At 51.1% G+C, this 25,434-nt stretch overlaps 2 long non-coding RNA genes across 2 annotated transcripts; both read right to left on the bottom strand.

Annotated features, from left to right (window-relative positions):
• On the bottom strand, nt 1-22,192 carry LOC105496192 (uncharacterized). Its single transcript, XR_011613425.1, has 3 exons — nt 21,583-22,192; nt 2,770-3,851; nt 1-2,645 (listed from the first exon to the last, which is right to left on the bottom strand). It is a non-coding gene; the product is annotated as an uncharacterized lncRNA (long non-coding RNA).
• On the bottom strand, nt 10,933-21,576 carry LOC139358477 (uncharacterized). Its single transcript, XR_011613426.1, has 3 exons — nt 20,407-21,576; nt 18,460-18,683; nt 10,933-12,659 (listed from the first exon to the last, which is right to left on the bottom strand). It is a non-coding gene; the product is annotated as an uncharacterized lncRNA (long non-coding RNA).
• Nucleotides 22,193-25,434: the final 3,242 nt, after the last annotated feature.

The following is a 25,434-nucleotide window of genomic DNA, read 5'->3' as shown; positions in this document are numbered from 1 at the left end:
TCACTACATTTTATTACTGTTTGAGATTTTACAATGAGAATATTTTCTTGAAATATTTGTGTGATGGTAAAAGTTAAAGAAGAAAAGCGGCTGGCCACATGGCTGGTAGCCTGAGGCAGGGCTGAGTCTGGGCGCTCACAAGAGGCAGGGTCTGTGGGGGTCAGGCCTGCTTGGTAGTCTCAGGCTGCGTCTGGAGCCTCTTCCTAAATCAACTGTGGCTCCCTCTCCCCAAGGGCAGAGCCAGAACTGGTTTCCGTAGCAGCAGCAGCATACGCAGGTCCCTGCAATCTGGAGGTATGTGAAACCGGGACATTTACCCAGCACGGTGGGCCCAACTCTGCCACCTCTGCTCAAGGCAGGGCAGGACCTCAGAACTGGCCAGAGGGCGACCTGAGACATGCAGGCAGAGAAGGGAGTCAGGGACCTCTGGGACACCCAGGGCTTAGGCAGGATGCTGCCTGGAACCCAGAGCAGTCTCCCCAGCCTGAGCTTGCATTTGAGCCTCACAAATACCGCACTGGGGGAGTTGCCCCTGCACTCCCAGCAGTCAGCAAGGTCAGGAGTGGGAGAGGGGAGAAGGCCTTTCACAGAGCACTCCTTAGATGCTGGGCCCTGAGCTAGACACAGTTCCTACTCCCTAACTTTGGCCTTTTAATCTTGTTCAGTGAGTTCTTTTTGACACATGGAAGCTTGGGAAGTTTTTTGGCCAGCTACTGAAAACAAAGGGTTAAAATAATTCAAAGAAGGCAAAAGGATGTATAGTGAAAAGCAAGTCTTTTCTCCTCAGCCCCCAGTCCCCTCCCGGGAGAACCCATGTGTGCACTGGAGCACGTGCATGTGTGTTCCTGCCTCCCCCAACTTGGTACTAACAGAAGCGCTCCCCACAAAGATGCCTTTTGCCCCACAAAGGCCAGAAAAAGGTATCTGGCCTTTTTCACACACACAAAAAAAACACATGTATCTCAGAGCTTCTTCCACAGCAGTACACGGGACCGCCTCGTTCTTTTTCATGCCTGGAATTCCATGGCATGCAAAAGTCTTTAGTATTCATGTAACCAGACCTAGAATTCTGGCTCCATGGTTTTCTGCCTTTTCCGTAGGCTTATTTCTGTTCTGCACAACAGCCCTGGGAGGCAGGTGGTCCCTGTATTAGAGATGAGAAAACCAGGGTGACTGGATTAGTCCATTCTCACGCTGCTATGAAGAAATACCCGAGACTGGGTAATTTATAAAGAAAAGAGGTTTGATTGACGCACAGTTCTGCATGGCTAGGGAGGCCTCAGGAGACTTACAATCATGGTGGAAGGCACCTCTTCACAGGGCGGCAGGAGAGAGAGTGATGCTGAGCAAAGGAGGAAGCCCCTTATAAAACCTCAGATCTCGTGAGAACTCACTCACTATCATGAGAACAGCATGGGGGAAACTGCCCCCATTATTCAATTATCTCTGCCTGGTCCTGCTCTTGACACGTAGGGATTATTAAAATTCAAGGTGAGATTTGGTGGAGACCACAGAGCCAAACTATATCAGTGACCCACCATCCCAGTTTGCCTGGGACTGTGCCAGGAAAACCCTCAGTCTTGGGAAAACCAGGATGGTTGGTCACCCTAAAGGTAAACTGAGGCTTGGAGGGATAAGGACATTCTCCAAGATCTTGTGGTTGAGCTGTGGAGGCCTGGGATGGCCACTGAAGTCCACCTGATGGTGATGATACTCTAGGAGGACAATGATCATATAGTAAGTGTCTCCTCTGTGCCTGCCCCTTCTTCAGCCCTCATAACAACCCCAGGAAGCAGACAATGGGGCACAAACAGAACTTGTGACAGGCAAACTGGGGTCAGATCTCAGCTGCAGGGCTTAGCTGTGTGACCACGGTGGTCAGCTCCCTCTCAGCCTCCTGTCCTGGGCCCACAGCAGACATACAACAAATGTTTGTTGAGGGGAAAAAAAAACGAATGAATGAAGTATTAGTATCCTCATTTTATGGGAAAAACTGAGGCACAAAGAAGCTGCCCTGGCACAGGGTCACAATTTGAACCTGGACAGGGGCTCCAGAGCCCATGACACATTTCTCTCTCGTAGAATGTCCTTGTCTATAACCCAGTGGTGCCTCCTCCCTCTGACTCCTCGGGCCAGTCCCCCTGCCAGCCCCCTTCCCTCATCGCATTGCACTACCTGGTTCCCCAGTCCCAGCCTCCTTTCATGGAAGGAGGTCTTGCCGTCCCTGCCTCCCCACTCCTGACTTGGGGCCCCTACTCTGAACCCCTCCACCCCGTCCGCCTGGACCAGATGCTTCTCCCAGGTCCCCGATGCCTGAGCTTCCGCTTCCCCACTCGGGCTGTTTCATGCATTCATTCATTTGTCCAACTCTTCACTCCTTTGCTCAACAAACATTGACTGAAATTGAAAAGAGCCAGTTCTACCCCTGGTGGTGGGAATTCCGAGATGAATCCAGCCTGAGCTTTGTCCTTGGGGGACACAGAAAACAACAAAGAAATGGCACTTGTTACCCAGAGACCCAGAGAGATTCAGCTCTGATGGAGATGGTGCAGGCACAAGCTGCTGGGGCTTGAGTTCAGGGGTTGCGGGGAGGTTCCTAGCCTGGGGGCTCTGGAAAAGCTTCCTGGAGAAGGTTATGCTGGAGTCTGGAAAGATAAGAAAGAATTAGCAAGACAGGCATTGGGAGGGGAGGCAAGGGGTACTGTGACATCATGGACAAAGCAGTGGAAGAGAGAGTGAGACACTGAAGAAGTGCACGTTGTTCCTTACAGCTGGGTCCAGGCTGTCCTCAGGTGTGGACACGTGGCTCTGGGAAGCCCAACACCCTCCCTTGAGTACCTGGCCAACTCTGGGCACAGCAGGGCTTCCAAGCATTTCATGTCTAGAAATGTATCAGAAAATAAACAAAACAATCAGCAATGTGGACATGAGGTTACACAGGACGGAGGATGTTTACTATGGTGTTTTTATCACAGAAAACGAGTGAAACGGCCTCTGTGCCCAGGTATGAGAAGGGGCCATACTTGCCAAGGGGCCATGACCGGCTGGAGCCATCCAAAAGGCTGAGAAGTCAGATTTCAGAGACTACTTAAAGGCACCAGACAATGCATCTGATGTAACTGTAGGTAAAAGACAGCAAGAGGCAAACTATTTTTTATTAGGAGATCTACATGCGTATGTATATATATGAAAATATATTAGGAAGAAATGTGTCAAATGCTTCACAGTGGCTATCTCTGGTGATGGACTAACCTGGGGGTTTTATTTCCTTTTTAAAAATAATTTCAGCCGGATGCAATGGCTCACACCTGTAATCCCAACACTCTGGGAGGCCAAGGTGGGCGGATCACTTGAGGCCAGGAGTTCTAGACCAGCCTGGCCCACGTGGCAAAATCCTGTCTCTACCAAAAATACAAAAATTAGCCGGTCGTGGTGGTGCACGCCTGTAATCCCAGCTACTCCGGAGGCTGAGGCAGGAGAATCACCCGGGAGGTGGAGGTTGCAGTGAGATAAGATCATGCCACTGCATTCTAGTCTGGGCAATAGAGTGAGACCCTGTCTCAAAAAAATAAAAAATAAAAATGGGCCAGGCACGGTGGCTCATGCCTGTAATCCCAGCACTTTGGGAGGCCAAGGTTGGCAGATCACGAGGTCAGGAATTCAAGACCAGCCCGACCAACATGGTGAAACCCCATCTGTACTAAAAATACAAAAATTAACCAGGCATAGTGGCACATACCTGTAATCCCAGCTACTCGGGAGGCTGAGGCAGAGCTGCTTGAACCTGGGAGGTGCAGTGAGCCGAGATCGCGCCACTGTACTCCAGCCTGAGCAACAGAGTGAGACTCCATCTTGGAAAGAAAAATAAATTAATAATAATAATAATAATTTCCTCAGCCGGGCACCATGGCTCATGCCTGTAATCCTAGCACTTTGGGAGGCTGAGGCGGCTGGATTCCTTGAGCCCAGGAGTTCAAGACTGGACAACATGAGGATACTTTGTCTCTACAAAAATACAAAAATTAGCTGGGCATGGTGGTGTGTGCCTGTATTCCCATACTCAGGAGGCTGAGGTGGGAGGATCGCTTGCCTAGGTGACAGAGCAAGACCCTGTCTAAAAGAAACATTCCTGTGTTCTCTGATTTTGTAATGGTGGGCCAGTCTCACATTTTCATTTTCAGAGACGGATTCTAGGAGGCAACTCCATGAGGCCACAACTTCTCTTTCCAGCCTCCTCCCGAGCCATGCCTCCTGGCCCAGCACAAACCCCCAGGGAGCCACCCGGAATGACGTGTGGCCCTCCCGTCCTGTGTACAGTGAGCCCACGTGCTCTGACTCCTGCTGTTTCTGTCTGAATGCCCTCTGCTTTCTCTCTCCATCTGGCACAGTTCCCCCAGCCCCCAGGCCCGCCTCAGGGTCCTTCCACTGGGGAGGTCATGCACACAAAGCACACTTGCCACTGAACAACGGGTGTGCACGCCCAGATACTTGCCTGGATGGCGAGCTGCTGGGGGAAGGACCGGCCTTACCTTTCTTCCCCAGGGGCTGTATAGGTCCCAGGATTTATTTCTATTTGTTTCCCACTTCCAATACCTTATTCTGAAAATGTCCAAACCAAAGATAATGGTATAATGAACACCCTTCACTCAGATTTGCCACAATTTGCTTTTTCTCTCTTACTTTGTCTTGCTGAACTAGTGCAGACATCTGAACACTTGGCCAGGGCTGGGGATTTGGAAGGTGCTTAACGCCTGCTGGAATCAACGAAAGGGAGAGCAAGGACACGGCGCTGCTCCCTCTGCCTTTGGCCCCAGTGGATAACCTTGCACAGCAAAGCGCTGGCCTTTCTAAAATGCTAACACAGAGGAGCTGCCCACCTACTTGGAGGCTGGCTGCCAACAGTCAGCACAGCCCCTCTGCAGACACGCAAGGCCCCTGTCATCCCTTCCTGCCTCATCGCTCACTGAGCCCTGGAAGACAGCCTCGTCCTCACATCCACCTGCGACCCCCATGTGCTGTTGGACTTGAGCCATGGAACCTCTGTCCTCCCCGCTCACCCAGGGAGGCCTCACTTCCCTTCCATGTCCCTTGCAAACCTGACATCCTCAGAGAAGTGGAGGACTCCCCTGATAGTTGGTCTGACCCTTGGCATCAAGAGCAGCCTCTGTTGGGGTGGCCCATTCATGCTGGTCTGCCCAAGACTGCCCAGTTTGAGCACTGAAAGTCCAGTGTCCTGGAAGCCCTCAGGCCTGGGCAAACCAAGAGGACTGGTCACCCTGGCTTCTGTTGACTCTCACTGGGTGGGCAGGACATGTTCACATGCCCACTGCTGGGAGACAGCAGCCTGAGAGTCACCCGGGGCAGGGGCTGGGCTGCTCTCTACCTCCCCAACCCTGCCAAGGCCAGGCCACAGAACAGGCCCAAGGACAGGTTTGCTGACGCTGGCTGACTGCCTAGAGGAAAGAAGAAATGAACGAGTGGACAGGGCTGGGTGCAGTGGCTCATGCCTGTAATCCCAGCACTTTAGAAGGAGGGCGAGGCAAGTGGATCTCCTGAGGTCAGGAGTTCGAGACCGGCCTGACCAACATGGTGAAATCCCATCTCTACTAAAAATACAAAAATGAGCTGGGCATGGTGGCAGGTGCCTATAGTCTCAGTTACTCGGGAGGCTGAGGCAGGAGAATCACTTGAACCCAGGAAGAGGAGGTTGCAGTGAGCCAAGATCATACCACTGCTGCACTCCAGCCTGGGCGACGGAGCGAGACTCTGTCTCAAAATAAAAAATAAATAAATAAATAAAAGAAAGAAAGAAAAATAGGCCGGGCGCGGTGGCTCAAGCCTGTAATCCCAGCACTTTGGGAGGCCGAGACAGGCAGATCACAAGGTCAGGAGATCGAGACCATCCTGGCTAACACGGTGAAACCCCGTCTCTACTAAAAAATACAAAAAACTAGCCGGGCGTGGTGGCAGGCGCCTATAGTCCCAGCTACTCGGGAGGCTGAGGCAGGAGAATGGCATGAACCCCGGAGGCGGAGCTTGCAGTGAGCGGAGATCCGGCCACTGCACTCCAGCCTGGGCGACAGAGTGAGACTCCGTCTCAAAAAAAAAAAGAAAAAGAAAAGAAAAATAAATGAATGAGTAGACAAACAAACAGTAATCTTGCCTCCTTCAAATCTGCTCAGATGTCATCTCCTCCATGAGGTCTTCCTTCCCTGACTGCTGTCTCAGATGACAGCCTCCCCACTCCCCACCCGCACTTTATAGGCTTCCCCGGCATGTATCACCGACTGACATTCTCCATGTCATTTGCTCACTTTCACTAGGGTCCATCTCTTGGACCACCGTGCCAGCTCCACATGGGCAGGGGTTTTTGTCTGTTTTGATCACTGAGGTATTTCTGGTGCTTAGAACAATAGGTGTTCGGTAAGAATTCATTGAATGAATGAATCCTTGCTTTCCTGCAAAAGGTGGAGCCTCCTGGCCTTCTTCTCACACATTTCGTCTTTTGTTTAATTTGTTCCACAGACATCAGTGCCCTCTGCGTCACTGTGCATGCATGCATGTGCATGTGTGTGGGTGTAGGTGTGTGTGCATGTGCCTGTGTGTGTGCCTGTTTGTGTGCGGGTACACGCATGCACGTGTGTGTGCATGTGTGCGTTGTGTACATGTGTGTTTCCGTGTGTGCGTGTGTGTGTGTGTATGTATACAAAGCAGAGTGCCCAATCTGATGGCAGGAGGGGCAGAGGCCAGGGTGAGGACTCAAAGAGCCATCATGCCTGGTTGTGTGTGAAGCCAAGGACCTGGCATTTGGGGGTAGGACCCTGAGCTCTTTGCAACAGCCTTAAAAGAAAGCCTGGATTGTAATAACCATGGCCAACATATATTGAACACTTGCTATGTCCCAACCACTGTTCTGTGTGCTTTATGTATGTTTTCTCAGTTAATTCTCAAATCTCTGAAGTATAATTGTCTCCATATTGCAGATGAGGCTGGGGAGCCTGAGTGACTTGCTCAGGGGACCACAGCGAGAAAGTGGGGGTCACAGTCAGACTCTGAAGGGTGCTGCTAACCCTGGCGCTGGAGACTCCGTTTGCAGAAGAGGAAGGAGGATCAGCGAGGTGAAGTCACTTGCCCAGGGTCACAGAGGTGGTCTGCTGAGATTTTCAGCAGGTCCAGGATGCCAGAGGAGGCTGAGGTCCCACTCAGTGGCCACCCTGGAAGAGGTGAGGGTAACCAAAGGGAAGAGGACAGAGACCCAGGGCCAGGCAGGAGCTCTGCTTGAATGCAAAACAGCTGCCCAGAACTTGAGGACAGGAGGGACCAGGTCTGCCTGGGGAGATGGAGGCCAGCTTCTCAGCAAAGCTGCCCTTGCTTCCTCTTCTCTCCTGAAAAATGGCCACAGAAGCCGTGGACCACCTGTTTCCAGGCCTCCACATGGGCTAGCTGCCATGCACTGGCCCTAGAGAGAAGCAGGGGGCGGGCAGCGGCCCCTGTCCCAGGCCCCTCCTCCCGCACTCGGCAACATCGGCCTGACTCACCTGGTGATACCAAGTGTGTATTCTGTGTCAGGAGCTGTGCTGTGCAACTGAAGATGCTCTGACTTACTTAATTCTTACACCCAACAAGTTCAGACAGGGAAACAGAGTTCAGGCAGCGAGGTACCTGCCCAAGCCACTAGCAGAGGGAGGGTACCAGCCCTGACTATCTGGCTCCAGAGCCTGTGCCTCTAGCCCCTACCCAGGATGCAGGGCCCTGGTTCCCCTGGCTCCCTGCCACGAGCCTGTGTAGTCCCTGGCAGCAGACACCACCCACGGTGTTCCACAGCCCAGCAAAGGGCTCGGCACACAGCAGGCTCAGCTGAAAACAATCCTTGCTCTTTGAGCTATGGGAACAGTGACTTCTTCCTTTGGATGTTTCTCCCTCTACCCAAGTCTGGGAAACAATAACACAGTCTCTCAGTTGGACAGTACACACACCTTTCAACGCTGCCCCTCCTCGGAAGGCCAAGAAGTGGGCAGAACATGGGCTTCCAACCAGGCCAACCTGGAAATGAACCCCAGCTCCACTCTGCAAATCACTGCACCTCCCTGAGCCTCAGTTTCCTCATCTGTAATATGGGGTTCATAACTGTCATTATGAGGAGCATGGTGGGGTCAGCCTGTAGTCCCAGCTACTCAGGAGGTGGAGGCAGGAGGATTGCTTGAGTGCAGGAGTTTGAGTCCAGCCTGGGCAACACAGCAAGACCCTGTAACAATATTTTTTTTTAAATAGTGGAAAAAAAAAAAAAAAAAGCTGGGCGCGGCAGTTCACGTCTGTAATCTCAGTACTTTGGGAGGCCGACGTGGGCAGATTACTTGAGGTCAGGAGTTCAAGACCAGCCTGGCCAACATGGTGAAACCCCATCTCTATTAACAGTACAAAACTTGGCCAGGCGCGGTGGCTCACACCTGTAATCCCAGAACTTTGGGAGGCCGAGGTGGGCGGATCATGAGGTCAGGAGATGGAGACCATCCTGGCTAACACAGTGAAACTCCATCTCTACTAAAAATACAAAAAATTAGCCGGGCGTGGTGGTGGGCGCCTGTAGTCCCAGCTACTCAGGAGGCTGAGGCAGGAGAATGGTGTGACTATTGGAGGTAGAGCTTGCAGTGAGCCAAGATCGCACCACTGCACTCCAGTCGGGGCGACAGAGTGAGACTCTGTCTCAAAAAAAATAAAAAGTCCTGGTGAGGATTAAAGGAGACAACAAGAGCTGGTGCCAGGCACACAGTGGGTATGCTCAGCGAGGGTGTATCTGTCCACCAAGCACCGTAGCCACCCCCAGGGCTCTCCCAAGGCCACCTTGGCCACTGCCCCCCTACTTTGAAAGTACGGCTATATAAACCATGATATGTTTGAAGCATACAGAACACACAGAAATGAGCTGTCCCCGGTGGGAGCACTCCACTCTGGCACACATGCAATCATAACAGGCCCTCGGATTCCTGAGTGTTTTCTGAGGGCTGGGGTCTGTACCATGTGCTGTACGTGGGCAGCCTCCTTCCTTTCATCCTCACGGCTTCCTGTGGAGGTTGGTCCTCAGTTACCCCAATTTATAAATGGAGAGACTGAGGCTCCAAGAGATCCCACAGCCAGGGAGTGGTGGAAGTAGAATTTGTTTTTATGTAGATGTGTATTTATTGACATCAAAGATGTTTACAATATATTATTAAATGAAAAGCAGTCCACAGGCCAACAGAGTATAATTTGGGAGAGTATTATTAAAATATTAACAGTAGTTATCCCTAGGTGATAGGATTGAGGGCCTTACAATTCTTTTCTTTTTTTTTCTGCTTATCCATATTTTCTAATTTTTTAATAACAGCTTTATTGAGATAGAATTCACATCACATACAATCCACCTGTTTAACACATGCAATTCAGTGGTTGTTAGCATGCTCACATAACTATGAAGCCATCACCATCATCAACTTTAGAGCATTCTCAGGCCGGGCGCAATGGCTCACACCTGTAATTCCAGCACTTTGGGGGGCCAAAGTGGGCAGATCACTTGAGGTTGGGAGCTTTGGGACCAGCCTGGCCAACACCGTGAAACTCCATCTCTACTAAAAGTACAAAAATTAGCCGGCCATGGTGGCGTACCTATAATCCCAGCTACTCAGGAGGCTGAGACAGGAGAATCACTTGAACCTGGGAGGTGGAAGTTGCAGTGAGCCGAGATCATGCCACTGCACTCCATCCAGCCTGGGCAAAAGAGCGAGACTCTGTCTCAAAACAAAAAACAAACAAATAAAAAAACCAAAAAACAACAAACTTTAGAGTATTTTCATCATTCCCAAAACAAACCTCCTACCCACTAGCAGTCACTCCCCATTTTCCAGAACCCACCTCTCCAGCCCTAGGAAACCATATTCTGTCTCTATGGATTTCTGTGTTCTGGACATTTCATACAAATGGATTCACACAATATGTGGTCTTTGTGACAGGCTCCTTTCACTTAGCATAATGTTCTCAAGCTTCATCCGTATTGTAGCATGGATCAGTATTTTATTCCTTTCCATGGCCAATAATATCCATATTATATCTGTCAATTCATCATATTGAAAGACAGTCAGGCTGGTGTGGTGGCTCACACTTGTAATCCCAACCCTTTGGGAGGCCAAGGTGGTCGGATTGCTTGAGGCCAGGAGTTCGAGACCAGCCTGGGACACACAGTGAGACCCCATCTCTACAAAATGCAAAATAAAAAATATTATCTGGGTGTTGTGGTGCATGTGTGGAGTAGCCTTTAGTCCCAACTACTAGGGAGGCTGAGGTGGAAGGATCACTTGAGCCTGAGGTTTCAAGGCTGCAGTGAGCCGTGATCACACTATTGCACTTCAGCCTGGGTGACAGAGCAAACACTCAAAAACTCAAAAACAAAAACAAACAAACAAACAAACAAAAACAAAAAAGAAGAAGAAGAAGAAGAAAGAAACAGACATTCAGGACAACCGGGTTGTTTTCACATTTTGGCTATTAGGAATAATGCTGCTATTAACATTTGTGTAAGTCTGTGTGTGGATATATGTTTTAATTCTCTCAATTATATATCTAGGAGTGGAATTTCTGGGTCAAATGATAATTCTATGTTTAAACTTTTGAGAATGTGTCGGACTGTTTTCCAAAATGACTGCACCATCTTACATTCCCACCAGCAGTGCATGAGGGATGCAATTGCTCTATGTCCTCACCAACACTTGTTCTAATTTGTCTTTTTTATTCTAGTCATCTTGTGGATGTGAAGTGGTATCTCACTGTGGTTTTGATCTGTATCTCTCCGATAGCCAATGATATTGAGCACCTTTCATTTGCTGATTGGCCATTTATACATATTTTTTGGAGAAATATGTGTTTAGATCCAATTGCCATTTTTAAAATTGAGTTATTTGGTTTTTTTTTTTGTTTTTTTTTTTTTTTGAGACAGAGTCTCACTCTGTTGCCCAGGCAGGAGTGCAGTGACATGATCTTGGCTCAGTGCAACCTCTACCTCCCAGGCTCCAGTGATTCTTCCACCTCAGCCTCTCGAGTAGCTGGGACTACAGGCACCAGGCACACAACACCATGCCTAATTTTTGTATTTTTTGTAGAGATGGGTTCTCTCTATATTGCCCAGGCTAGTCTCAAACTCCTGGACTCAAGCAATCCTCCTGCCTCAGCCTCCCAAAGTGCTGGGATTACAGGTGTGAGCCACTGTGCCCAGCCAAAATTGGGTTGTGTCTTTATTATTGTTGTTGGAAGTAGGATTTGGAGCCAGGTCTGGCCCTTGCTTTACTATCAAACGGTGGACACAGCACACACCCCCATGGCATACACCCCACCGCCAGGGACATCTTGAAGCCCCCTGTGGACTTGGCCCTGCTCTGAGCAGGTAGAAGAGCAAGTCCTGCTAGGGCCTGGCCCACAGGAAGTGCCCAGTGAATGTCTATGGATGGACAGACAGACAAGTATATCTCCAGGAACAAGTAAGCCAAAGGGGAAGAAAAAACACACAGACCAAGAAGTCCGCACCCCAGGAGGAAGAAACTGCTGAGGCCTGGCTCCAGGAGGTAGAGATAATGCTCTTGGCACGGCGAGAGGCCACCAGGCAACTGCCTCTCGCGTCCTTGGTGGCAGTAATTTATCTCGCCTGTTTTTACATGACTGACTATTGGCCTGTCTGAGGCTGGGAAGGAGAGGCCATGGAGATTAGCAGGGAACCCGTGAGCCTATCTGTCTAGGGACTTGTAAGGGGGGCAGCTGGTCAGAGGCGGGCAGAGAACTGGTGGGGTATGTCCCTGCCCGCCTCTGGCCCCAGAAACTCACTGCTTCATCACCAAGGGTGCCTGCATCTTGAACATCCAGCTCTGGATTCTGACTCCCTGGGTTTGAATCCCAGCCCTACTATCTCCTTGCTGTGTGACCATGGACAAGTTACTCTCCATCTCTGAGCCTCGGTTCACTCACAGCCTCATCTGTAGAATGGAGACAACCAGAGTGAGAACGAAATGAGACCCTCAGGCTGTGTCTTGGTGGGGCCAGGCTGCCGGTGGGAGGCTACAGACAGTGGGCAGGAGGGCTCACCCACAGGGCATCCCCAGACCCTGGACTCAGAGCCTGTCCCCCTGGGAAACGGAGTCACAGACTCCTGAGAACGCCTGAGACCAGCCACCGCAGGAAGGTGCACCTCGGCCCAGTGCTGTGAGAGTGTGGCTGCTGGCGGAGGCAGCTCCAAGAGCCTGCGCGGTAAAGACAGGCTGCGAGGGGGTGCCAGGGCAGCCTCTGACTCAGGCAGCCTGGGATCTGTGTCCCACTCTATCTTTTACTAGCTGTGAACCTTGGGCAGGCACTTGGCCTCTGTGCCTCAGTTTACCCTTTGGAAGACAGAGATGACAGTCGTGCTTACTTTATAGGGTGGCTGTGAAGATTAAATGGGTTAATAGAGGTAAAATGTCAGTTAAAATCTCAGCCTTAAAATAAAGCCCAGAGCATCTCCTGCATTCATTTAACTTCTTTGGACCCCAGATTCTCCCATATTCCCCCGGATTCTTCCAGCTGGGCTCTGTGGAGGATGGGGAAGTGTTAGACTATTCTGGCATTTCCCAAAATGGATTCCGTAGACTTCTAACTCACGGGATGCTCTAGGAAAATAAGAAAGGGTACCATTGTCACGTAGGCCTGGGTGCTGGTGTAGACCCAGCCGCTTCCTGGAACTAACACACACACACACACACACACACACACACACACACACACACACGAAAGGTTCTGCAGAACCCTGCAGTGAAGAGCCCTGTGGATGTCTGCATTGTTGTTTCCCAAATTTATTTGACGAGGAACACCCTTTTCTGCCCAAGGTCAATTTAACATCCTCCTGGAAAACAATGACGGTCAAGGTCATTTCTATCTTGCAGCTTCCATGAATCACAGAAAAGACGGGAAGATTTGCTAAAACTCAACATCATCACCTAGAAGAAGTGCCTTCCTGTTTTTAAAACCCTTTCACACTTACCACCATGAAAGCATCATGGCCCTGTGGGGTGCTGTCAGCCCTGCCACAGGGATCCGAGAGGGTCAGAGTGGGAAGGCCACCCCAGGGATACCCCACGCCCATGACTGCCCAGTTAGGACTGGCCCAGGTCCCCTTCTACCCCGTGTAGCTGCCTCTGGCTCCCCCAAACCAGACAGAACACCCAGAAGGTTGTCAGGGCAGAAGGTGGCATCTGTGAGGAACCTTCTAGAACAAGAGTTGCAGCCAGGCACGGTGACTTACATCTGTAATCCTAGCACTTTGGGAGGCCGAGGTGGATGGTTGCCTGAGCTCAGGAGTTCGAGACCAGCCTGGGCAACATGGTGAAACTCCGTCTCTACTAAAATACAAAAAATAAGCCAGGTGTGGCGGCATACGCCTGTAATCCCAGCTACTCGGGAGGCTGAGGCAGGAGAATTGCTTGAACCCGGGAGGCAAAGGTTGCAGTGAGCTGAGATTGCACCACTGCACTCCAGCCTGGGTGACAGAGCGAGACTCCATCTCAAAAAAAAAAAAAAAAAAACCAGGCCGGGCGCGGTGGCTCAAGCCTGTAATCCCAGCACTTTGGGAGGCCGAGACGGGCGGATCACGAGGTCAGGAGATCAAGACCATCCTGGCTAACACAGTGAAACCCCGTCTCTACTAAAAAAATACAAAAAACTAGCCAGGCGAGGTGGCGGGCGCCTGTAGTCCCAGCTACTCAGGAGGCTGAGGCAGGAGAATGGCGTAAACCCAGGAGGCAGAGCTTGCAGTGAGCTGAGATCCAGCCACTGCACTCCAGCCTGGGCGACAGAGCCAGACTCTGTCTCAAAAAAAAAAAAAAAAAGAAAAAGAAAAAGGAATTGCCAAAAAGAAGACCTGTACGTTGAGCCAGCCCAACCTCAGGCAAGGGAGATGTCAGAGGATCAGGAGTCCCCTGGGGGCACCTGCAGAGGAGGCCCTGTGACCCCGAGCCTAATTAATTGGGAAAGTGCCTCATTCAAGTAGCCCCTCACACCTCCCTGTAAACATCTCAACAAATCTAACATCCAGCCACCAGATTATATCTCCCAGACAGCAGCCTCTTGAACGTAGGACAAGGGCCAAAATTCTTCCCTAGGCCTTTCGAGGTTTGGAAAAGGAGCTTGATCAGCTAGTCAATGGAGGAGACTGACATTTATTGAGCACCAATGATGTCTCATGCATGGTGTACCTGTATGGTGAGATCTCAATTCTGATAATCCCTCTTCACAGATGGGGGAAACTGAGTCTCTCGGTGGTAAATTAGCATGTCCAGGGATGCAGCAGGGCTAGGATTCAACTCCAAGATTGGGTTTGGCTCCCAGCCCCAGTGCCACCACACGCCCCGAACCCCGTGCCACATCCCACTCTCTGGGCCCCCTTCCCATTCCTAAGCTAGGTTCTCAGGTCCTCAGATATGAAAGGAATTGGAGGGGGGCTAATGTGATCTGGCCCCTAACACCCTGGCCCACACTGTGGATGGAGAAACTGGCACTTGGGTTTGTCACTCAATGTCCTGGAGAATCGAGCTGTTTCAGCCCCTAGTACACTGATCATCCGTTCAGGGAAGGCAGGTAGAGAAATTCATTTTCTGGGTATGCTAAGCCAAAGGCCATGCCTAAGTCTTTGTGTGAACACTGTGATCATTCCCAGCTGCCCTCAGGTGCAGCCTCCTACCCAGCATCCCACCCGGCTCGCTGACCTTCCAGAATCCTGGCACTCAAGCTGGGGGTATGTGGAGGGGAGGGGGGCCCATCACACAAACCTCCGCAAAACCCCTATTCCTCTTCTTGATGACCCTGCCCCCCGGGGGGATATTCTCCCAAACTGGGACTTCCCAGAATTTCTGGGTCAGCAAACAGAGTGGCTGAGTGGCTGAGTGGCTGAGTGGCCGCGGGCAGGGGCCAGGCCCCCCCACTCCTCTCCTGCGAGACCTCTCCCCTGCACTGCTGCACGTCCTCCTGCCCGGCGCAGAAGCAGACATTGGACAGGAGAGAGAGCCAGCGCCAAGCCCTCCGAGCTTTCCCACCACACCACCCATCTTCAGGCTGTCTGAGAGGCACGCTTTCTTTCCTCCATCCCTGGCAGCAGATCCAGGTCACAGAGAGGGGCAGCTGTTTGCCCAGGGCCACACCGCGAGGCGGCGGTGGGCGTTACACCCGGGTCTGGCTGACTCCAGAGGTGGGGTCCTTTTTCCCAGTCCAGTGCAGTGGCCAGCAGTGTGGAGGATGGGGAAGTGTTAGACTATTAGTGTGGGATCTGGAGCCCGGGCTCCCCAGCTTCCTCTCTGGGTCACTTGGGGTAGACGCCTCAACTTCTCTGTGCCTCGGTTTCCGCATCTACACAGTGCTATCAGAGAGTCCCTGGCTTCAAATTCTGGGTAAGCTGTGTGGCCTTGAGTGAGTCACTTAACCTGTCTGTGTCTCTGCTTTCTCCAATTTAAAACAGAGTGCTTGTATCCTTAAGGCAAGGGTCAGTATGAGGATATTTTTTTTTGAGACAGTCTCGCTCGATCTTTTTATTGAGACAAAGTCTCGCTCGATTTTTTCAGACAGAGTCTGGCTCGATCTCAGCTCACTGCAACCTCTGCCTCTTGGGTTCAAGCGATTCTCCCACCTCAGCCTCCCGAGTAGCTGGGATTACAGGCACGTGCCACCACCACATCTGGCTTATTTTTGTATTTTTAGTAGAGATGGGTTTTCACCATGTTGCCCAGGCTGGTCTCGAACTCCTGGCCTCAAGTGATCCACCCATCTTGGCCTCCCAAAGTGCTGGGATTCCAGGCATGAGCCACTGCGCCCGGCCCTAGTCCTTCATTTTAATCCTTACAGTTACCCTGAGGGAGACATGGTAAAACCCCGTCTCTACTAAAAATACAAAAATTAGCCAGGTGTGGTGACACATGCCTGTAATCCCATCTACTGGGGAGGCTGTGACAGGAGAACTGCGTGAACCTTGGAGGCAGAGGTTGCAGTGAGCCGAGATCCTGCCACTGCACTTCAGCCTAGGAGACAAGAGCGACTCTCTGTCTCAAAAAAAAAAAAAAAAAAAAAAAAAGAAGAAGAACTAGGACTTGGCTTGGTGGCTCATGCCTGTAATCCCAGCACTTTGGGAGGCTAGGGTGGGAGGATCACTTGAGGCCAGGAGTTCCAAACCAGCCTGGGCAACATAGTAATACCCTGTTGCTACAATATATTAAAAAATTAACTGGGTATTTTAGCACACGCCTGTAGTTCCAACTACTCAGGAGGCTGAGGTGAGAGGATTGCTTGAGCCCAGGAGATTGAGGCTGTAGTGAGTCAAGATTATGCCACTGCACTCCAGCCTGGGTGACAGAGCAAGACCCTGTGTCTAAAAAAGTAAAATGGAGAACTAATGTGTAGAAAGTGCTAGATATAGTTCCCCACCCAGAGTTGAAAGGGTGAAACTACCACAGGTCAGGGGATTGCTCAGGGTCAGGTGCATAGCCTGGAGTGCAGGAGTGTTGGTCCCAGCTCCTTCCTCAGCCCCACCACTCACAGCAGGGGGCATCGCCTTCCCCCACCCTTCCAGGCTCAGAGGGCATCAGGTCCCTCAGGGTATCTCCCCAATCCATTGATGGCACCTACAGCACCCTAGGCAAGCTAACCCCTACCCACTTCTCCCACCGTCTGTGCCCTCTGAGGAGCAGGCTTTCTTCCACCATCCCTGGCAGCAGATCCAGGTCCCAGAGAGGGGCAGCTACTTGCCCCAGGCCACACAGCGAGGCAGCGGTGGGTATCACACCCAGGTCTAGCTGACTCCAGAGTTGGGGTCCTTTCTCCCAGTCCAGTGGCCGGGGTGTGGGATCCGGAGCCCAGGCTCCCCAGCTTCCTCAACAGCCTAAGTCCATCCTGCCTCCAGGCCTTTGCACTCGCCATTCCCTCCTCCTGCCCTGCCCTTCCCATCACTCACGTTCTGCTCAGCTTTGCCTCCCTCAGAGGCTCTCCCGGACCACCCCTCCTGAAATGCCCCGATCCCTATTCTCTCTGTCTCTTGCCCCTGATTATTTGCTTCATGCACTAACCATTGCCTGAAACTGTCTTTTCTTTTTCTTTTCTTTTCTTTTTTTTTTTTTTTTTGAGACAGTCTTGCTCTATTGCCCAGGCTAGAGTGCCGTGGCGCAATCTCGGCTCACTGCAAGCTCCGCCTCCTGGGTTCATGCCATTCTCCTGCCTCAGCCTCCCGAGTAGCTGGGACTACAGGTGCCCACCACCACACCTGGCTAATTTTTTTTGTATTTTTAGTAAAGGCAGGGTTTCACTGTGTTAGCCAGGATGGTCTCGATCTCCTGACCTTGTGATCTGCCCGCCTTGGCCTCCCAAAGTGCTGAGATTACAGGCGTGAGCCACTGTGCCGGGCCAAGAAACTTTCTTTAGGGAATAATTTAGAAATTATTTTGCAACAGAAAAATTGCACAGATGGTACAGGGAGTTCCTGTTGGCCCTTCACCCAGTTTTTTCTTATGTCAACCTATTACCTAACCATGGTAAGTGGTCAAAACCAAGAAAGTGACATTGGTACATTATACTGATGAGCCACAGGCTTTACTCCGATAAAACCGTGTTCTTCCTTACTCATTTGTTCTCAGCTGCCTCCTCAACGAGGAGGCAAACTCTGAAAGGCAGGGAGGTTGCCTCTCCCACTGACATCCATTTCCTCATACCTGGCAAGGAGTGCTGATTGGATAAAGGAGGGAAAAGAATGGCAAAAACAGCCAATGACTATCAAGCACTCCTGCCAGACAGTGTTCCTAAGTGCTTTAAACACTGTAAGTCCCAGCCGGGGCAACACAGTGAGACCCTATCTCTACAATAATTTAAAATTAACTAGGTACGGGAGCACGTGCCTATAGTCCCAGCTACCAGGGAGGCTGAGATGGGAGGATTGCTTGAGCCTGGGAGGTCGAGGCAGCTGTGAGCTGTGATTGCACCACGGCACTCTAGCCTGAGCAACAAAGTGAGACCTTGTCTCAAAAAAAAAAAACCAAATCCAAACAAAACCAAACCCAAACACATTGTAAGCCATTTAATCCTCACAACAGCCCATGAAGCAGCTATGAATCATAGGGAAACTAAGGCATGGTACGTTTTGGAGGCTGGCCCAAGGCCACAGAGATGGACAGTACCAGAGTGGGTGGGTTCTAGCACACTCCTCCTGCCCCTGTCACAACACGCTGACGGCACCACAGGGTAACACAGCAAATGCCAGTCCCTCCATGTTCTCAGTTCACGAAACAGTGGAAGGGTCGCACCTCCCACAGCCCAGCAGGAGCACAGGCTTGGGATGGAGGCTGAGCCTCTGCATCTTGCTTCTGCCCACAGTGACTAGTGGCTACCCTGGCCCTGCACAGAATGACACAGGGGCTCTGTTCCAAGGGCCCTCAGCCTCACCCTTCTTCAGGGAAACAGAAGGGGGCTGGTTCGGCCCCAAACCGTGGGCTCCGGCCAGTGCTCCCGATTCCCCAGATCCTGCAGGCACAAAGCAGGCCTGAGTCCGCCCCCCTCCGTTGGCCCACAGCTTGCACTGGGACTCTAGGATCTGGCTGCTGAGGGCTGGGTACAGAGCATGGGCCCCTCTCCTGAAGTCCAGTGTTCTCAGAGGAGCTTTCTGGGCTCTGGAAGAGGAAAGAAGAGGAAGACATGGTGTCCCTTTCCGGATGTGGGGTGCAGTGACACACAGGAGTACTGCAGCCTCTTCCCAGCACCCAGGGACCAGGCCAGAGAGACGTCCCAGCACCTCCCAAGGGAGAAGCCACTCTCCAGCAGCTGGACAGGACCAGAGCCTGCCCCGCATGTCCGGCCGGGGTTCTACCCAGAGCCAGCCTGGCGCAGCCTCGGTCCCTAATCATGTTTGCTGGATGCCTTGAATACAAGCGCCGGTGCCCAGAGTCTCCTTGAGGTTTCAGCTGGGCATGCCGGGCCCATCCCCCATTCTGGGGAGCAGAATAAGTATGGGGAGTGGTGACAGGGGACACCATGAGGTGGTGGTGGCCTTGGTGAGACAAGCAGGCAGAGCTGGGGGTGGGGGCGCCCTGGGCTTGGCTAATTAAACAGCTACCGTGATGAATCGGGGAGAAACTGCTGCTTGCTAATTAAAGGTGCAGGCAACTTGCCTGACAAGGATGGGAGGCAGAAGTCCTGGAACCATGTTGAGGGCCAGGCCAGCGAGGACAAAGCTTGGCCAAAGCACCCCACCGTGCCCATTCTGGGCATCCCTCCCATTGCCCTCCCCCACCCAGCAGGGGCCCGCAGCCCCCTCCCCACTTCCCTATCTCTCTGACCCACCTTGCCAAGCCTGGGGCCTCCAACTTCCCCCCTGCCCCTCCCCACCAACCCAAATCCTTTCCTGATAAGGGCCTGGGTGTTGCGGAGGAGGAGACTGGCTCTGGTGGCTGGGCTGGGGGTGGACTCGCTGAGCCTTTGAGGTCCTCCTTCCCACCCCACCGCCAAAGTCCCAGAGGTGGGCAGTGAGTCCAGTCAAGGCTGACGTGACTTATTGGGAACAAGACCCCCAAGAAGATCATAGAATCTTAGTACCTGAGACTCGCAGGGGGCTTCAGGTCTTCCCTAATTTCCCAGCAGTCCCCAGTGTCAGCCCAGGTATGAGAGACAGGGACAGCACCTCTTTCCGGGCTCAACATTCCAGTCTTTGTAAAGGGAAAACTGGCCAGGCGAGGTGGCTACTGCCTGTGACCCAGCATGTTGGGAGGCTGAGGCAGGAGACTCACTTGAGCCTGGGAGTTCAAGGCAGGCCTAGGAAACACAGGAGACCCTATCTCTAAAAAAAAAATTAGCTGGGTGTGTTGGCTTGCGCCTGTGGTCCCTGTTACTCAAGGGGTTGAAGTGGGAGGATCACTTCAGCCCAAAAGGTCGAGGCTATAGTGAGCCATGATTGCCCCACTACACTCCAAAGTGGGTAACAGAGTGAAACCCTGTTCAAAACATAAATAAATACATAAATAAAGGAAAAGAAATGAGAAAATTGGAGCAAATGATCTCTGAGCCTTGAAGATTCTTACGGGGTGGACAAGAAAACTCCCTGAGGCTGCTCATCCCTGCCCCAAGTCGGTTCAAAGCAGGGCTATAGGCTCAGACACCTTTGCCAACCAACGTGACCTCAGGCAAGGGAGCTCATGGTCACATGCCTGGGTTTCCCCATTGGTAAGGCTGGAGATGGCAACAGTGCCCACCTCAAAGAGCCTCTGAGAAGACTGGGGGAGATAACAAAGCTGAAGTGTCCAGCACAGTATCTGGTCTGACCTGAGTAGCCAGCCACTGCCATCTGAAAGGTCTGGGGAACTGGGGGGTAACCTGGCACCTAGCCTGCCTGAGTCTTACCTCTTCATGTGGCAGCTGCAGTCTGGCACTCTGAGGAGAAGGATTAGAGAGCTTAAGTGTCTTCCGCAAAGCCACACTGCTACGGAAGAGGAAGAGGGAGCCCTGGATCCCTTGAGTGAGGAGAGGATGGGATCTGGATTCCTATGTTGACATTTGTGGAGCATCTGCTGGATGCAGGGTCCTGAACAAGACCCTAGGAAGGGACTAAGATGAATCTGAGATTCACTCTGCCTTTAAGGGGACCCCAGTCTAGAAGGGGAGAGAAAACACACATACAAACAACTGGAATGCAAAGCAAATGTGGCTGGGTGCGGTGGCTCACACCTGTCATTTTGGGAGGGCTAGGCAGGAGGATCACTTGAGGTCAGGAGTTTGAGACCAGCCTGGCCAACAGGGCAAAACCTCGTCTCTACTAAAAATACAAAAATTAGCTGGGCATGGTGGTGCACACCTGTAGTACCAGCTACTTGGGAGGCTGAGGCACGAGAATCGTTTGAACCTGGTGGGGCAGAGGTTGCAGTGAACTGAGATCGCGCCAGTGAGCTGAGATAGTGCACTCTAGCTTGGGCGACAGAGCAAGACTCCGTCTCAAAAAAAAAAAAAAAAAAAAGCAAATACCCCTGGCATCAGAGGGGGCCCAGTAGCCCTCCATGCAGGGGGCTGGTGAGACTCTTGGGATGGTAGGGAGATGCTGCTGTGTCTCGGAGCTCAATTTGCAAAGCAAAGGTTTTGATTTTATTTGAAGGGTAAAATCAGCCCTGGGGGGTCATGGGGGTGCTGATGGAGCCTCCTCTGGTTTTTTTGGGAAGTTCTGGGTGTTTCCTGATGTCTGTGATTTCTGCTTCTATGGTTCTAGGATCTATCCTGGAGGTATCTAGGAGCCCCAGATGCTGTGGTTTTGGAGACTACACTGTCCAGGCCCCCAGTATGAATACATTCACATCCACAAAGGACAGTGAGGTCCTCATTCCAGGTGGCCAGACACCCACCAGTTTGGGGGGCTTCCTGCTGCTGGGCAATTTGGTGGGGAGAGGATGCAGCACCAGTGAGAGGCCTGCTCAGAGATGGTGGAAGCCTCCCAAGGCTGAGAGACGCAAGGCTGCTGGCCCTGATGCTGCAAAGCCTGAGTCTCAGGCGGCAACCCAGAGCAGGCAAGGTGAGTGCTAGGTCACTCACCTTGGGGATGGTGCCTCCATTACTCCCTTCCTGGAGATCAGAGCTCAGCCAGAGGAGCGGGCGGGTCTAGTCACAGGAAGTCTGTGCAAGCACAGCTAGCAGCTCCTGGAAAATAGGCACTGCTCTCAGCCTCCCCAGGGCACCCTGCACCCAAGCTGGGTCAAATGATGGTCTGGGGCGCCCTCTGGTGGCTTCTCTGGGCAGTGGTGGATGCTGAAGCCACTGTGAATTTAAGGGTGGGTGGGGCAGAGATGGTCAGAGTTGGAAGATTTCAAGGTGGACCACTCTTTCCACTACCCAGATGGGCAAACCAAGGCCCGGAGGAAAGTGACCTGCCTACAGTTGCACAGCCAGTGACTTATACAAGAACAGAGCCCAGAAGTTCCTCTGTACCAGTGCTTTTTTTAGGGGGTCTCAAGGCATCCTACCCCAGGGGAGGGAAGGCTGAGTGTCCGGGGCTCACTCCCAGTGCATGTGGACAGCTGAACTGTAGGTCGCTGAGTATCTGTGTGACATAGCACGCAGCACTTCCCTCCCAGGCTTGGGTTCTTCGCCTCTAAAGCCTGGGGTTACTGTGTTGGCAAGGGATGGGGGACTAGGCCTCCTGCTTGTATACTGCTGGAACTGAGGATGTAAACCAGCCAGTCTTTCAGGGAGTTCTTTTTTTTTTTTTTTTTTTTTTGAGGCGGAGTTTCGCTCTGTCTCCCAGGCTGGAGTGCAGTGGCTGGATCTCAGCTCACTGCAAGCTCCGCCTCCCAGGTTTACGCCATTCTCCTGCCTCAGCCTCCCGAGTAGCTGGGACTACAGGCGCCCGCCACCTCGCCCGGCTAGTTTTTTTTTGTATTTTTTAGTAGAGACGGGGTTTCACCATGTTAGCCAGGATGGTCTCGATCTCCTGACCTTGTGATCCGCCCGTCTCGGCCTCCCAAAGTGCTGGGATTACAGGCTTGAGCCACCGCGCCCGGCCTTTCTTTCAGGGAGTTCTAAGAAGAGTGTTCCTACAGCTGGTATCATACTTCATGGTGAGAGATTGGGGGCTTTCCCCAAGACCAGGAACAAGACAAGGATGTCCACTCTTACGGCAAAGTTGGATTCACAACTCGTATTCAACATTGTACTGAGTACAATGGCAAGAAAATAATCATTCAGGTTGCAAAGGAAGAAGTAAAACTATTCCTATTTGCAGATGACATGATCTTATATATAGAAAATCCTGGTTGGGCACGGTGGCTCATGACTGTAATCTCAGCACTTTGGGAGGCCAAGGCAGGCGGATCACCTAAGGTCAGGAGTTTAAGACCAGCCTGGCCAACATGGCAAAACCCCGACTCTACTAAAAATACAAAAATTAGCCAGGCGTGGTGGTGGGCCTGTAACCCCAGCTACTCAGGAGGCTGAAGCACAAGAATTGCTTGAACCTGGGGTTCAGAGGTTGCAATGAGCCAAGATCACACCACTACACTCCAGCCTGGGCGACAGAGCAAAAAAAAAAAAAAAAAAAAAAAATCCTAAAGAATCCACTAAAAAAAATATTGTAACTAATAAATGTGTTTGGCAAAGTTGCAGGATACAAGATCAATATACAAAATTCAATTGAGTTTCTACACATTTGCAATGAACACTTCAAAAATGTAATTACGAAAATAATTCAATTTATACTAGCATCAAAGAGAATAAAATGCTTAGGAATAAAAAGGAGGCCGGGCGTGGTGGCTCACGCCTGTAATCCCAGCACTTTGGGAGGCCGAGGCGGGCGGATCACAAGGTCAGGAGATCGAGACCACGGTGAAACCCCGTCTCTACTAAAAATACAAAAAATTAGCCGGGCGCAGTGGCGGGCGCCTGTAGTTCCAGCTACTTGGGAGGCTGAGGCAGGAGAATGGCGTGAACCCAGGAGGCGGAGCTTGCAGTGAGCCAGGATCGCGCCACTGCACTCCAGCTTGGGCGACAGAGCGAGACTCCGTCTCAAAAAAAAAAAAAAAAAAAAAAAAAAGGAATAAAAGATGTACAAAACTTATAATCTGAAAACTACAAAACATTGTTTAAAGAAATTAAAGATGCCATAAATAAATGGAAAAATACCAATGTTCATGCATCTAAAGACCTAATATTGTTAACATGGCAAGACTCCCCAAATTGATCTTCAGATACAACACAATCTCCATCAAAATTCCAACTTGGTTCTTTACAGAAATTGACAAGCTGATCCTAAAATTCATATGGAAATTTAAGGGACTCAGAAAAGTCAAAACAGTCCTGAAAAAGAATAATGGTGGGCCAGGCGTGGTAGCTCATGTCTGTAATCCTAGCATTTTGGGAGGCCAAGGTGGGCAGATCACTTGAGTCCAGGAGTTTGAGACTAACCTAGGTGATATGGTGAAACCTCATCTCTACAAAAAATACAAAAATTTATCTGGGTGTGGTGGCTTGCGCCTGTAGTCCTAGCTACTCAGGAGGCTGAGGTGGGAGGATCACTTGAACCTGGGCAGTAGAGATTACAGTGAACCAAGAATGTGCCATTGCATTTCAGCCTGGGTGACACAGCAAGACCCTTCCCCAAAAACAAAAGAAGAAGAAGAAGAAAAAAGAGAACAATGTTGGAGTGCACACACTTCCAATTTCAAAAACTACTACAAAGCTACAGTAGGCCGGGCACGGTGGCTCAAGCCTGTAATCCCAGCACTTTGGGAGGCCGAGACAGGCGGATCACGAGGTCAGGAGTTCGAGACCATCCTGGATAACACGGTGAAACCCCGTCTCTACTAAAAAATACAAAAACTAGCCGGGCGAGGTGGTGGGCGCCTGTAGTCCCGGCTACTCGGGAGGCTGAGGCAGGAGAATGGCGTAAAAACCCGGGAGGCGGAGCTTGCAGTGAGCTGAGATCCGGCCACTGCACTCCACCCTGGGCGACATAGCGAGACTCCGTCTAAAAAAAAAAAAAAAAAAAAAAAAAAAAAAAGCTACAGTAATCAGGACAGTGTGGTACTGGCATACGGACATAGAGATCAATGAAATATAAACAAGAGTCCTAAGAGTCCAGAAATAAACCCTCACATTTGGTTCACCTGCAAGAGCTGAACGTATTTAATGGTGGAGTTCAATGGGCAAAACACAGTCTTGCAAAAGAAAGAGGTCAGACCCCTGCCTCACACCATACACAAAAATTAACTCAAAATGGATGAAAACAAATGTAGGAGCTAAAGCTATAAAACTCTGAGAACATAGACATAAATCTTCATGACCTTGGATGAGGCAACAGTTTCATAAATATGATACCAAAAGCACAAGCAACCAAAGAAAAAATAGATAGACTGGGCTTCATCAGAATTTAAATTTTCAGGTCAGGCATGGTGGCTCACACCTGAAATCCCAGCACTTTGGGAGGCTGAGGCAGGAGGATTGCTTGAGACTGGGAGGGCAAGGTGGCAGTGAGCCAAGATTGCATCACGGCACTCCAGCCTGGGCAACAGAACAAGATCCTGTCAAAAAAAAAAGGTGTTTCAATGGACACTATCAAGAAAGTGAAAAGTGTCCCACAGGATAGGAGAAAATAGCTGACAATCATATATCTGATAATGGATTCTAACCAGCATATATAAAGAACGCTTACAACTCAATAATAAAAGACAAATAGCCCAGTTTAAAAATGGGCTGAGCCAGGTACGGTGGCTCACTCCTGTAATCCCAGCACTTTGGGAGGCTGAGGCAGGCAGATAACCTGAGGTCAAGAGTTCAAGACCAGCCTAGCCAACATGGTGAAACCCCATCTCTACTAAAAATACAAAAATTAGGCAGGAGTGGTGGCAGGCGCCTGTAATTCCAGCTACTCAGGAGGCTGAGGCAGGAGAATCA

This window comes from Macaca nemestrina, chromosome 15, assembly GCF_043159975.1.
Source record: "Macaca nemestrina isolate mMacNem1 chromosome 15, mMacNem.hap1, whole genome shotgun sequence".
Taxonomy (NCBI): Eukaryota; Metazoa; Chordata; class Mammalia; order Primates; family Cercopithecidae; genus Macaca; species Macaca nemestrina.
This window is presented reverse-complemented; position numbering and strand designations above follow the sequence as displayed.